Source organism: Eschrichtius robustus, chromosome 13 (genome assembly GCF_028021215.1).
Source record: "Eschrichtius robustus isolate mEscRob2 chromosome 13, mEscRob2.pri, whole genome shotgun sequence".
Lineage (NCBI taxonomy): Eukaryota > Metazoa > Chordata > Mammalia > Artiodactyla > Eschrichtiidae > Eschrichtius > Eschrichtius robustus.
In genome coordinates this window covers 15,592,017-15,606,632 of record NC_090836.1, presented here as the reverse complement: position 1 = coordinate 15,606,632, position 14,616 = coordinate 15,592,017, and the positions used below count along the sequence as shown (strand labels likewise).

Here is a 14,616-nt window from a genome sequence, read left to right as displayed (position 1 = left end):
TGGTTTTGACTAGCATTTTCCTGATGATTAGTGATGTGGAACACCTTTTCATGTACCTGTTGGCCATCTGGATGTTTTCTTTGGAAAAATGTCTTTTCAGATCATCTGTCCAGTTTTTAATTGGCTTGTTTGGTTTCTTTGCTGAGTTGTATGACGTCTTTGTATATTTTGGATATTAGTCCTTTACTAGATATATGATTTGTTAATACTTTCTCCCATTCAGTAAGCTGTCTTTTCATTTTGTTGATGGTTTTCTTTGTTGTGCAGAAGCTTTGTAGATTGCTATAGTCCCAGTTTTTTATTTTTGCTTTTGTTGCCTTTATTTTTGGTGTCAAATCCGAAAATCATCACTAAGCTCAATGTCAGGGATCCTTTTTCCTATGTTTCTTCTAGGAGTTTTATGGTTTCAAGTCTTATATCCAAGTCCTTAATCCATTTTGACTTAATATTTGTGTAGGGTATAAGATAGTGGTCCAGTTTCTTTTTTTTAGCATGTGGCTGTCCAGTTTTCCCAGCACCATTTATTGAAGAGACTGTGTTTCCCCACTGTATATTTTTGGCTCATTTGCCATAAATTTGTTCTTTCTCAAGATTGCTTTGGCTATTTGTCCTCTTTTGTGGTTCCATACAAATTTTAGGATTGTAGGTTCTGTTTCTCTGGAAATGCCATTGGAATATTGATAGGGATTGATTCAATATTGATTCAATACTGATTGAATCTGCAGATTGCTTTGGGTAGTATGGACATTTAAACAATGTTAATTCTTCCAATCCATGAGTAGGGAATATCTTTCCATTTACTTTTGTTTCTTCAATTTATGTTGGTGTCTTATGGCTTTCTGTGTACAGGTCTTTCACCTCCTTGGTTAAATGTATTCCTAGGTATTTAATTCTTCTAAATGCAGTTATAAGTGGAATTGTTTTCCTAATTTCTCTTTCTGATTGTTCACTATTAGTGTATAGAAACGCAAGTGATTTTTATATATAGGTATTCTCTGCTTTTTTGGAAGTTTGCTTTAGGCCACTTTGCTTTTAAGAAAGACTTACATTAGCACCTGTTTTTGCTAATTGAACAAAATCCGAAGAGGATTTTCACTTTTACAAGTAAAGGTGAAAAGCAAAAACAGTGTTCAGCGTTTCTTGGGGGGCAGCAAGCTGTTATAGAGGTAGCGTGAACCCTGAGCAGTGAGAGTGGCACTGCTAAGCGCTTTTCCCAAGTGCTACACTCAGCATCTCGGCATCAAGCCGCTGTAGCTTTGACCTGTGTCTGTGAGCATGTGTGCTTTATCTCGATTTATTCTGTGAATTTGTTAGCAAGATGTGGCCTAAGGTAATTGCTTCTTCATTTTTGCCATTTTGGCTTACTAAAGATTTTGTAGGAATGCTCTATTTTTGGATATCGAGGGAAACGTATTGATTTATTATCTTGCAATTTTACTGAATTCATTTATTAATTCTAATAGTTTTTTGTGAAGTCTTTAGGGTTTTCTATATGTAATATCATGTCACCTATAAATAGGGACAGTTTTACATCTTCCTTTCCAATTTGGATGCCTTTAATACCTTTTTCTTGCCTAATTGAATAAAAGTGGTGAGAGTGGGTATCCTTGTTGCTGATCTTTGAGGAAAAGCTTTCAAGTTTTTACCATTGAGTATGATGTTAGCTGTGAGCTTGTCATACATGTCCTTTATTATGTTGAGGTACACTCTCTCTATATCCTCCCTATTGAGAGTTTTATCATGAATGAATGTTGAGTTTTGTCAAATGTCTTTTCTGCATCTTTTGGGATGCTCATGTGACCTTTAGCCTTCATTTTGTTAATGTGATCTATCACATTGATTGTTTTCTGGATGTTGAACCCTTCTTTCACCTCTGGAATAAATCCCAGTTGATCATGGTGTATGACTTTTTTAACGTATTGTTGAATTCAGTTTACTAATATTTTGTTGAGGATTGCTGCATTTATGTTCATGAGGGATACTGACTTGTAATTTTCTTTTCTTGTAGTGTTCTTGTCTAGTTTTGGTATCAAGGTAATGCTGGCCTCATGAAATGAGTTCAGAAGTGTTCTCACCTCTTCCATTTTTTGTAAGAGAAGGATTGATAGTAATTGGTGCTAATGTTTGGTAAAATTCACCTGTGAAACTTTCTAGTCCTGGTGTTTTCTTTGTTGGGAGGTTTTTAATTACTTATGTGATCTCCTTACTTGTTAGTGGTCTGTTAAGATATTCTGTTTCTTCATGATTCAGTCTTGGTCGGTTGTATGTTTCTAGAAATTTATTCATTTCCTCTACGTTGTTCAATTTATTGGTGTATAATTTTCATAATTTCTGATTATGCATTTCTTTGGTATCACTTTTAATATCTCTTCTTTCATTTCTGATTTTATTTGAGTCTCTCTCTTTTTTTTAGTCTAGGCAAACGTTTGTCAGTTTTATTTATCTTTTCAAAAAACCAGCTCTTAGTTTCATTGATCGTTTCTATTATTTTCTCCTCTTTATTTATCTCTGCTTTGATCTTTGTTATTTCTTCCTTTCTGCTAACTTTGGGTTTAGTTTGTTCTTTTTCTAGTTTGTTGAGATGTAGAGTTAGGTTGTTCATTTGAGATCTTTTTAAAAAATATTTTATACCATTGTGGCTGAAGAGATTGTTGGTATGAATTCTATCTTCTTAAATTTGCTGAGGTTTTTTTTGTGTGTGTGTGAAATATAATATGTTCTATCCTGGATTATGTTCTGTGTTTGCTTGAAAAGAATGTGTATTCTGCTGCTGTTGGATGGAATATTCTGTATATATATGTCTGTTAGGTATATTTGACCTAAAGTATGGTTTAAACCCAAGATTTTCATATTGATTTTCTTTCTGGATGATCTATGCATTGTTGTAAGTAGCGTATTGAAGTCCATACTATTATTATATTGTCTATTTCTCCCTTCAGATCTGTTAGTATTTGCTTAATATATTTTGGTGCCCCCATGTTGGGTGTGTATATATTTATATTTCTTATACCTTCTTGATAAATTGATCCCTTTATCATTATATAATGAATTTGTCTCTTGTTACCATTTTTTGGCTTAAAGGCTATTTTGTCTGATAAAACTACCTCGCTCTTTTTTGGTTTCTAATTACACGGAATATCTTCTTTCATCACTTTACTTTGAGATTATGTGTGTCCTTAAAGCTGAAAGTGTCTTATAGGTGACATATAGTTGGATCATTGTTTGTTTTTCTTTTTTATCCAACCAGCCATTCTATGTCTTTTGATTGGATAATTCAATCAATTTGCATGAAGAGTAATTACTGACAGGTAAGGACTTACCCATGTCATCTTACTGTTTTCTTGCTGTTCTTTTGTTCCTCTCTTCCTCTCGTGCAGTCTTCTTTTGTAAATTGATGATTTTCTGTAGTGGTATGCTTTGATTCCTTTATCTTTATCCTTTGTGAATCTACTGTAGGTTTTTGCTTTGTGGTTACCATGAGGCTTACAAAAAACATCTTATAGATATAATAATATTTATGCTGATAGCTTTACTTCAATCATATACAAAAACTCTACCCCTTTATTCCCCCCATTTTATGTTATTAAAGTCACAATTTACCTCTTTTTATGTTGTTTGTTCATTAACAGGTTATTGTAGCTATACTTATTTTTAGTACTCTTGTCCTTTAACCTTTATACTAGAATTAAGTGGTTAACACTCCACCATATTATAGTATTAATCTAACTTTGACTATATACTTTACCAGGGTTTATACATTTTCATATATACATGTTACCAATTAGTATCTTTTCATTTCAGCTTGAAGAACTCCTTTCAGCATTTCTCGTAAGGCAGGTCTAGTGGTGGCAAATTTCTTCAACTTTTGTTTGTCTGGAAAAGTCTTTATCCCTTCTTCATTTCTGAAAGACAGGCTTGCCAGGTAAAGCATTCTTGATTGGCATTTATTTTAGTTCAGTACTTTGAATATATCATCTCACTCTCTCCTGGTCTATAAGGTTTTTGCTGAGAAATCTGCTGATAACTCTACGGGGGTTCCCTTGTAAGTTACAAGCCTTTTATCCTCTTGTTGCCTTCAAGATTCTCTCTTTATCTTTGAATTTTGACAGTTTTATTATCATGTGCTCTGGAGAGGATCTCTTTAAAGTTGAGTTTGGTGACCTATGAGCTTCATGAACACGAATATCCAAATCTTCCCTCAGATTTGGGAAGCTGTCAGCCATTATTTCCTTAAATATACTTTCTGCTCCCTTTTTCCTCTCTTTTTCTGGAACTCCAATACATCACATAGGCTTTCTTCACTCTCCTCTTTTTTTCCTTTGTTCTCCCCTGACAGGATAATTTCAAAGTTCCTGTCTCCTATCTCACAGATGCCCTTTCTGCTTGATCCATTCTCCTGGTGATGCTCTCTGTTGCATTTTTCATTTCATTCATCATATTCTTTAGCTGTAAAATTTCTGTTTGGTTTCTTTCATAAAAAATTTCTATCTCTTTGTTAAATTTCCCATTTTGTTCATGTATTATTTTCCTGATCTTTTTGAATTGTCTTTCTGTGTTTTCTGTAGCTCATCAAATTTCCTTTAAATAGCCATTTTGAATTCTTTATATCAGGTAAATCACAGATCTTCAGGTCTCTGAGTTCAGTTACTGGAAGATTAATGTCATCCTTTGGTGGTGTCTTGTTACCTTGATTTTCATGTTCCTTGAAATTTTGCATTGTTGTCTTCCTATTTAAAGTGGCAGTCACCTCCTCCAATCTTTACTCTCTGCCCATTTCAATGTATCCAAATTCATATTTTTTGCTACCACAGTGTGGTGGAACTTCTTCTCTGCATACCTGCACTTCCACAAAGGCTCTTTTATCCATGGATGATTGTCTAAGACAATGCTTTCCAGGAGCTCCTGCACCATGGCTGAGAGGAGCAGGAGTCAGTTCACAGGCCACTGCAGGGTCCTCAGCTGGGACTGAGGTCTGTGTGTCTAGTACCTGAAGCATAGGTAGGTGAGACTCCTCCTTGATCCCTTGGTGGATGGTGCTGGGTCTCACTTTGTCTGTGGATGGATGCTGAATTTTTGTTGTTGAGTGGGAGACAAAATGAGGGATGTCTTTTGCCACTATTATGCTGATGTCACTCCTAACGGGACTTCAGAAAAGTCAGGAAGGAACCAAATTATGAGAACCAATGTCAGGGCCTTAGCTTATGTTTTTTTGTTTGTTTGTTTTCTTAAAGTTAGAATGTAGAATTAAGGGAGATTTTGGATAAAGGATAGAGATTAGGGTAAAAGGCTTTCATTAAGAAGAGAGACTGATTAAATAAAATTTACATCATGTGGTGTCCTGTACATTGATGGCTATGTCATCTGGGGAGATGGTGAGTGTCCAGAGCTGTTGAATATTTAGAGCAATAATTCTCAGCAGGAAATCACTTTATTCTTAAGTGAGACAGATGTGATGATCAAATATTTGTCACTTGACCATTCTCAGTTTAGTATCAAGTATTATAGAGAGCAAAATTCACAGAGAAAATCTATTCAATTGTAAATACAGCTTAAACTAAACTGCTGTGGACTGTGGCTATTTTTCACAGTGACATACACTTAAGCAAACATTTACTTATTTAACAAACATGTATTAAGGGCATAGTATTGTGCTAGCACTATGAAGTATACAAAACATATTTCCCACAGCTTTTACAATCAGTAAATTTTCAATACAATTGAAACTACAGGATGAGCCAAGATGATAAGTTTCAAGAGCTGAGATAAGGCAGTGAATATCAAATGGATGGTATATAGAGTAAATGTAACAGGAGGCCAAAGAAGGAATGATAACTAGGAACAAGAGTGGCCCAGGAGCTTCAGAGAGAGTAAGAGGTTTGAGCTGAGCCTTGAAGTTGAGTTGGACGTAGAAGGTAAATAGAAGGTAAGCAGAAGTATGATATAGTGAGCTAGAATGACTGACGTGTGTCTAGTCAACAGTGAATGTACCATCTAGAATATAACACAAGTTTTGTACTGTGGATGGTGGACATAAAAAGCAGGTTATAGCTAGACTGCATAGTATCTTAAATATTAGGCTAAAGTTTTTTAAATTTACAGAGACTCTATTAAAACTTTTTATTGATATGATTAAAATGGAGTTTTAGGATGTTTTAGGCAGAATAGAGAAGTAGGAAACAAGGAAAGGAATACAACAGGAATCAACTAAAATAATCTATAGATGAATTAACAGAGACTATAGAGTCAAATTTTAACAATAATAAAAGTAAAAGGAAACTAAAATGATTTGTTGATGATTACATATAGGAGTACTGGAATAAGTTAAAATATAGAAAATAAATTATAGAGAAGTTTTCATCAAGAGTTATTTGGGGACGGTGCAAGTAGTTCTGAGTGAGAGTTGGTTTTAGTGGAAAGTAGAGGACTATAATTTAGGATTGTTGAGTTTAAAGAGATGTCAAGATATCAGAATGTAAATGCCTATCAGGCAGTTGGAAATATGTAAATTGAGTTCAGAGAAATATTAAAAGCAGAGACATAAATTTAGGAGTAATTCACATAATCTTTGAAGTTTCAAAACTGAATAAAATTTCTTAGGAAATTAGTTTGAAGAGTTAAAGCCCTGAACACTGCAAAATCTTCACATTTAAGGGCTAAAGATGAAGTCAACATCTATTAAAGCACTATGTACCTTATCTAGTTTAAATTTATAAGTGCTAAGGAAGCCTCAGAAAGAGATTTAGAGAATGTACAGGCAGTGAAGTTTTATGGAGAGCCTGAGAAGAGAAAAGTTCAAGAAAGAAGAACTACAGATGTTGGCTATTGGAAAGAGATCAATGACCATTATCATACCAATTATCATAGGTCTATAGAACAATTTATGGTTTGTTTTATTAAGAAATAATTGGTAATCTTTGAGGGTTAATGTTTCTTTAGTTAAAAAAAATCATGAAACACAATAAAATATCTATATCTGGGCTGGGTACTCTTCACTATCCATTGCTTTGCATCTTATTCTTTGAAACAGGAAATCAATGTTGTAATAGGCCAACTCTGGAAGAACAATTTTTTATTCATGGAATATAAACCAAATATAATCCATGAGATAATTATTATTAGAAAATTGCCCTTTATCAAGAAATTGACATTTATTTAGATAAAGTGAATCTAGGATGGGGCAGTGACAAATTTCTTTTACAAATCTAGATTTTAAAAAATTGAAAAGAATTGGGATAGTCAGAGAACTTAGCCAAGTTAGTTTAAAAAGATGCACAAGATTGATGGGCCAAGACAGCAGAGTAGAAAGACCCTAAGCTCACACCCCCTCACAGACACACCAAAATTACCACTATTTACAGAACAACGATCAACAGAAAAGACTGAAACCTACCAGAAAAGATTTTCTACAACCACAATGAGACAGGTAGGAGGGGAGGAGTCACAATATAGTCTAGTCCTATACTCCTGGGTGAGCAATCCACAAACGGGAGAAAATTAACAACTTATTGACCGGAGATGTATCAATACGTTTTCAGAGAGTGATACAATTAATATCACCATGTGAAGTTGTTAGAGCTTAAAATTGATCAAGGGTTCATTATACAATTTATGACTGTCATTATCATTCACATTTTGCCCCATTAGGTTTTTGTTCCAAACTTGTGTATATTATAAATTCAAGTTTATTACCGTAAAATTTTCAAAAATGACACATAGCAAACCTTTGAGTGAAGAAGAAATTTTCGGTGAATTTTATGCAGATACTTTCTCTGATTGTCAGAGCGACATATACACTAGTGTCTCAGAAGATGACAGTTCTTCGGAATATAGTTCTGATTCAGACAATGTGAATATTAGACCAATAAAAAGACAAAAAACCTTAGTGGTTTATTCTGATATGGAAAGTGAAAATGAAACGGTGCTGGAGAGTGCTCCTTTGCGTCTACAGAAGAGTGGATTGAAGACAACATTTCAGGAAAATTAGATGACTTTACAGATATGTCAGGTGTAACTACTGAATGTAATAACCCGCAAAGTGTTAGTGAAATAACAGAATTAATTTTTGGTAACGACTTTTTCGAGTTGGTCGCTTCTCAAACAAACTTGTATCCCCGACAGAATAAAAAACCATACAAAAAGTATGATAAGGCTTTAAAATGGACTGATGTAACCAATAGTGACAGGAAGATGTTTCTTGGATTAATAACTTTGATGGGACAAATAAGAAAGTCACACTGGAAAGAATATTGGTTGACTGATCCCTTACTTGAAACACCTATCTTTCCAAAGATTATGACAAGAAGAAGATTCAAACACATAACGAAATTTCTTCACTTTAATGATAACTCGGAAACTCCACTTCCTGCGGACAGAATTTCAAATGTTAAACCTCTTTTGGATTATTTTCTACCAAAATTTCAATCTATCTATATACCCAAACAAGAGCTATCACTTGACGAGGCAATGATAAAGTGGTGAGGATGCCTCAGATTCAAAACCTATAATGCCAGAAAACTTACAAAATATGGAATTTTGGTCAGGATGGTTAGCGAAAGTGAAACTGGATATATATGCAACCTTGAGATTTACACAGGTGAAGGAAAGAAACTGCAAGAAACAATATTATTGGCCCTACAACTTTACCTTGGTTCATGGCACCAAATTTACTGAGACAATTTTTACAACAGTGTGTCCACATCTGAAATACTGTTGAAAAATAAAACCAGAGTTCATGGGACTATAAGAGAGAATCGTGGTCTACCAAACCAATTAAGGAGAAATCTAAAAATATACGGAGGGGAGAAATGACATTCTTACAGAAGGAAGAAGTGGTTCTTCTTATATGGAAAGACAAGAGGCTAGTTCGCATGGTGACAACTATTCATGACGCCTCTATAGCATCTACAGGAAAGGAAGACAGGAGGACTGGCCATCAGATAACTAAGCCCACTTGTATATTAGAGTATAATAAATAGATGAAAGGAGTTGATCGAACTGATCAATATCTGGCAAACTTCAGTGTCCTCTGGAAAACTAGAAAATGGTATAAAAAAGTGGGTTTCTATTTGAGTAATTGTGGTTTATTCAATGCGTTTAAAATTTATTGTAGCCTTAATGCACAGAATAAAATGACTTACACTCAATTTTTGTTAGCAGTAGCTAGAGAATGGGTAACTGACCATCCTGGTGAATGCAGTGGTAGTCCTGCACCTGGTCCTTCTTGTGGTGTTTCTAAAAGAGCCTCCCGCAAAGACCCACCTTGTCGACTATCAGGTAAAATAAAAGAACATATTCTAGAGGGAATAATACCCACAGGACTAAAAAAAAAATTGCCGCCAGAATGTGTGGAGTCTGCTCTTCCAGGGGAAAGTGCAGTGAAACACGGTATATTTGTAATAGATGTTCTGTTCCCCTGCACAGATGTGCCTGCTATACTGCCTATCACACTCTAACGAAATATTAGAATGCTTTAGTAAGACATGTACAAAGTTTCAAGTAAATACATTAAGTGCAAAAAAAGTGGTTGATATTTACTCAAATGCAGGTGTTTCGATATTCACTTAGGTAAAAAATCGTCAGCCACAGGCGTTAGTTTCTGCAAAAATCCACTGGTCAATAATGTGTTAAAATTGCAGAAGTTCTCCCAAAGGAGTAAGAGGTCTGAGCCCCACATCAGCTCCCCGGCCTGGGGGTCCTGCATCGGGAAGACAAGCTCCGGAAGGCCAGCCAGCAGGTCTTACTTTTGGGAGTCCCAGAGGGCTGAGGGAAATAGACTCTATGCTTAAAGGGTGCACACAAAATCTCACAAGCTCTCGGATCCAGGGCAAAAGTGATTTGAAAGGAGCCTGGGTCAGACCTACCTGCTGATCTGGAAAGTCTCCCAGAGAAGCAGGAGGCAGCAGCAGCTCTCCCTGATGACACAGACGCTGGCGGCAGTCATTTTGGGAAGCACATTCTACCACATGGACACTAGTGCTGGCAAGTGCCATTCTGGAATCCTCCCTCTAGCTTATTAGTCTCAGGACCCAGCCCCGCCCCCACTCCCAGCCTGTAGGTGCCAGCACTGGAACGCCTCAGGCCAAGCAACTAACTAGGCAGGGACACAGTCCCACCCACCAGCAGACAGCTGCCTTAAGACCTCCTGAGCCCATAGCCTCCACTGGACACAGCCCTTCCCACCAGAGGACACAGGAACCAGCCCCACACACCAGTGGGCAGAAAGCAACACCAGAATCTTTGGCTCCACCCACCAGCGAGCCTGCAGTAGCCTCAGGACCAGCCCCACCCACCAGCAGGTGGACCCTAGCCACAGGACAATGGCAGCTCCACAGTCTACAAACCTAGTGCGCCCACCAAGGCCAGAACCTGCCCTGGGACCAGCTGGGCCCTGGCCCTGCCAACTAACAGGCCAACAGAAGCTTCGGGACGGCCCAGACCCTGTACCCAACTGTGTCAGGAGGCCTCTTCCCCATTCCCCCCCTTCCTTCCCAGCAATCTGACATCAACTCTGGGATTCCTGGGTGCTACAACCAGAATCCAGAAGCCAGCTCTGCTTGACAGTCGTCCAGCACTAACCCCAGGACCTGGCTTCAGCCATCAGTGAGCCAGCACTAGCCTCAGGGCCCTGGGGTGCTGCAGCTGGCTGCCTTGTGACAGGCCCCATAAACCAGTGGCTGGCAGCCTCTGCACAAGGCAGGGCCTGGCAACCAACCAGACTGGGGGCCAACCAAGCCCACCAGACCACCCTCAGTAGTCAGCCCACCACAACAGAAGGACCCACACAGCCCACATAGGGGGCACCCTTAGAACATATTGCTCTGGTGACAAGAGGGGAGTGCACTGCCGGGATGCATAGGACGTCTCCTACAAAAGGCCACTTCTCCAAGGTCAGGAAACATAACTAACCTACGAGATACATAGAAATAAAAACGGCAAGTTAGGCAAAATGAGGTAGCAGAGGAACATGTTCCAAATGAAGGAACAAGATAAAGCCCCAAAAGAAGCACTAAGTGAAATGGAGATAGGCAGTCTACCCGAGAAAGAGTTCAGGGTAATGATTGTAAACATCTTTTAAAGAACTCAGGATAAGAATGAATGCACAGAATGAGAAGTTAGAAGTTTTTAAAAGGATACATAGAACATTGTTATTTTTACATGTCAAATATTGCCATCATCTGTGATTTATTTTCACAACCCTCTTTTGTTACCTTCACCAAGTCTATGTGTTGTCTCTTTTACACCAGTGGGCAACACAAGTCACTTGGTGCTAAGTACAGAACTCCCATTGTATGCAGAGTGCCATTTATAGGGTAATTAGCCATGAGATATGTTTCTCAAAGTGTGTCCATGGACCACTCGTGTCAGAGAACCTTCTGAAATGCTCGTATTTGGGAGCAGGAGAGAAGAAAACAAGTCTAGACATGAAAGAGTAGAGGAATCCATGAGACCAGGAGAAGACTGTAAAAGGCAGATGTAGAAATTCCAACCCAAACTACAGAATCATAGTCACTGGGAGTTGCATCCAGGAATGTGGATTTTAAAAACAAGAACCCCCAGACTATACATACATAGTAAAATTGCAAGAATTCTTTAAAATAAAAAATAAAACGTAATAAAATTTTAACGTGTGTGTGTGTGTGTGTTTAGCCTGGGTTCTTGTTGTGTTTGACTACTTCTCTCTCTCTTCTGTTAATTTCCATACAGTAATGATTTTCTGCGATTTTGTGTCTTATGAAAGGATTAAACAGCACTCCATTTGAGATATATCCTGATTTCCCTGACATGACTTGCTCCTCATTTGAAATGACTTCTTATTCCGTTACAGAGTAAGAGACTCTCATAATGTGAGCGTATTCAGTATCAGAAGGGAGTCTGGCATCCTTATTGATTACTTTTAGAGCCTTCTGGAATGGGCTTATTCTGTAGCAGGTAGAAGAAAACAGTCTAGAAATGAGACAAAACTAGGGGAATCCATGAGACCAGGAGAGACATTGTAATATATAGAGAGACATTGCAGAAGTCAATGGAAGAGATCATTTTAAAGTGGGCTACATGGGAAAACACTAGAAAGATTTAAAAACATATTTCAAATCTAAATGGTTTTTCTATGTTTCTCTGTTAAATAAACTGAAAAATTATTGAAAATAATCTTGGCCAAGCTTCTAGATACCTGCATTACTTTGTCAGTCTCTGTTCACTAGGATAAATCATATTGTGCTGCTTTGAAAGGAAAAAATTTTAGCAATTTTTTTTAGCTTGTGAATTCACAGGAGGGAAGTAATTCTTAGAGAAAGCTTCAAGGATTTAACATAAGAACCAATTCTTTTCATCAAACTCACTATTAAATATAACAGAACTGCAGGCAGAATAATTCATTTTAATATTAAAATCAAGCACAACTTCTTTAGTCTGATTACTCAAGCATGTGAAAATACTAAAGTTTAAAAAAATAAACAATTAGTTAAAACTTGAAATGAGAAAGAAAATATGATGAGAATTTACAGATAGATTTTTCTGTCATTTACATTATAATGTTATCTCTGTCTTCAGATAAGCAGAAGAAATAAAACAGTCATTTAAGAGAAGCTGTGAAAAATGCAAAGCGTGAGAACTTTGTTGTGATGATTTGGGGAAGGTGAAAAAAGTCTTAGTTCTTAGTTGTTCACATTAGAAGTAATTTAACATTCTTTCATTTAACACAGTATTCATTGAGCACCTACTATATACTTGGCCTTGCTTTAGCCTCCAGGTTTACAGCAATGGTACAGGGCAGTGGAGAAAATAAAGTAGGAAAGGAAGTTTGGAAGCACCAACCAACAGGGGTGGTTTTGCAGTTTTACATATGGGAGTCAGAGAGGACCTCACAGAAAAGGTGACAGTTAAACATAGTTGTTTAGGACATGTGAGATTGAACCATGAGAATTTGAGTCATGGGCCTGGGGAAGAGCAGTCCCGATAAACTGAGTAGCAGGTACAAATGTCCTGGGGCAGAAACATGCAAAACCATTCAAGTCATAGGAAGAAAATCACTGAGGCTGGAGTGGAGTGATTCAGGGAGTCTGCAGCATGAGGTGAGGTAGAAGAGGTCAAGGACGCCAATACTTGGCTTTCATTGTAAGTGGTATGAGATTCCTTCCCCAGAGGCGTATGAGAGAGGAACGACAGGATTTGACTTTTATTCTCAAAGGAGTATTCTGGATGCTAGGTTAGGAAGAGACTAAAAAGATATAAAGGCAGAAGCAGGGAGACCTGTTAAGAGGCTACAGCAATAATTCAAGTGACAGATGATGGTAGCTTGAACCAACGGTGGTAAGCAGTGGAGGTGAAACATGGTGGGATTCTGGGTTTATTTTGAAAGCTGAGCTCACAGAATTTGTTGATAGATTTGGATGTAGTTTGTGAGAGCAGTCAAAAGGACTCTAAGGATTTAAACCTGAGCAACTAGTAGGATGAAGGTGCCATTAAGAGGTGAGACAGGCTGCCAAAGAAGCAGGTTTGGGGGGGCGATAATCAGAAGTTTGATTGGATGTATATTAAATTTGTGCTGCCTATTGAATTTCTACTAGAGTTGTTGAGTAATCAGTTGTACATATAATTCTGGATTTTAGGGAGACTTTCAAGCTAGAATTATAAAATATGGAAGAAAAAGACATGTAAGTGATATTTAAAGCCACAAGCCTGGAAATAAAAAAAGAGGAGTTCCAGGGCTATGTTAAAAGATTGAGGAGGAGAGAAGAACCAGTAGGGAGCATGACTTCATTATTAACAGCTTTCCTTCCGAGGGCACTGGCAATGTACAGGCTCTAGGGGCCCTAAGTGGTTTTCAAATTTTTATAGGATTCACCTGCTCATCTTCCATTTACCCATAACTTGATCTAAATCTTAAACTCTTGCTCTTAGTCACTTACTCCCCACCTTTATGCCTGCATCACACTGGTTTTGAATATACTTATTGGTAGTGCAACTTCATCTGAGTGTAAAATGCATTTTTGAAAACTGTCAAAAGTAATTGGGCGATTTAGCTGATGAATAAAATGGGTGACCAAGTTGGTTAATACTGCTTTTGATCAAACATTAGGCATGACTATTGAATAGTATCAACAAGTTTATTGTGTGATTTATATGCAGATCTAAAAGCAATGTCAACAGGCATGTCCTAAAATGTTTTGAGCAATGGCATTACTGAAATATATGTATAGTTTCCAAGAGGACTGTTTTCAATTGACAATTATACATCATACACATATATAAGTTCTGTTAACTTGATTAACACTATTTCTTAATAGTCTATTATTTTATCATGTATATTTATACAGATGCTTAAAGTCCACGAACACACATGCAGCTATAAAAAATATCTAACTTAATCTTCATTTCCCAGCCTAACAATTTCTTAAACAACTGCTATTCTCAGCTAAGCTGATTAATTTATCAAAAGCAATCGAAAATAATTATTTTAATGAGTAAAAGTTCTACAAAAACACATTTAATAATATTTGCCCAGCTCTTACAAAAATTGCTGATTGCAAACGCCACAGATTTACAAACAAGCATCCTTGGATATCTGGCTAATTTGTAAAGGATGCAATCCCTGAAAGTTATGCCAAATATTTGTTC

General features: G+C 37.1%; 1 protein-coding gene across 3 annotated transcripts in view; it reads right to left on the bottom strand.

Annotated features, from left to right (window-relative positions):
* PIK3C2G (phosphatidylinositol-4-phosphate 3-kinase catalytic subunit type 2 gamma) overlaps nt 1-14,616 on the bottom strand; it is a 346,938-nt gene that overhangs the window by 18,821 nt on the left and 313,501 nt on the right. The window lies entirely within an intron of this gene.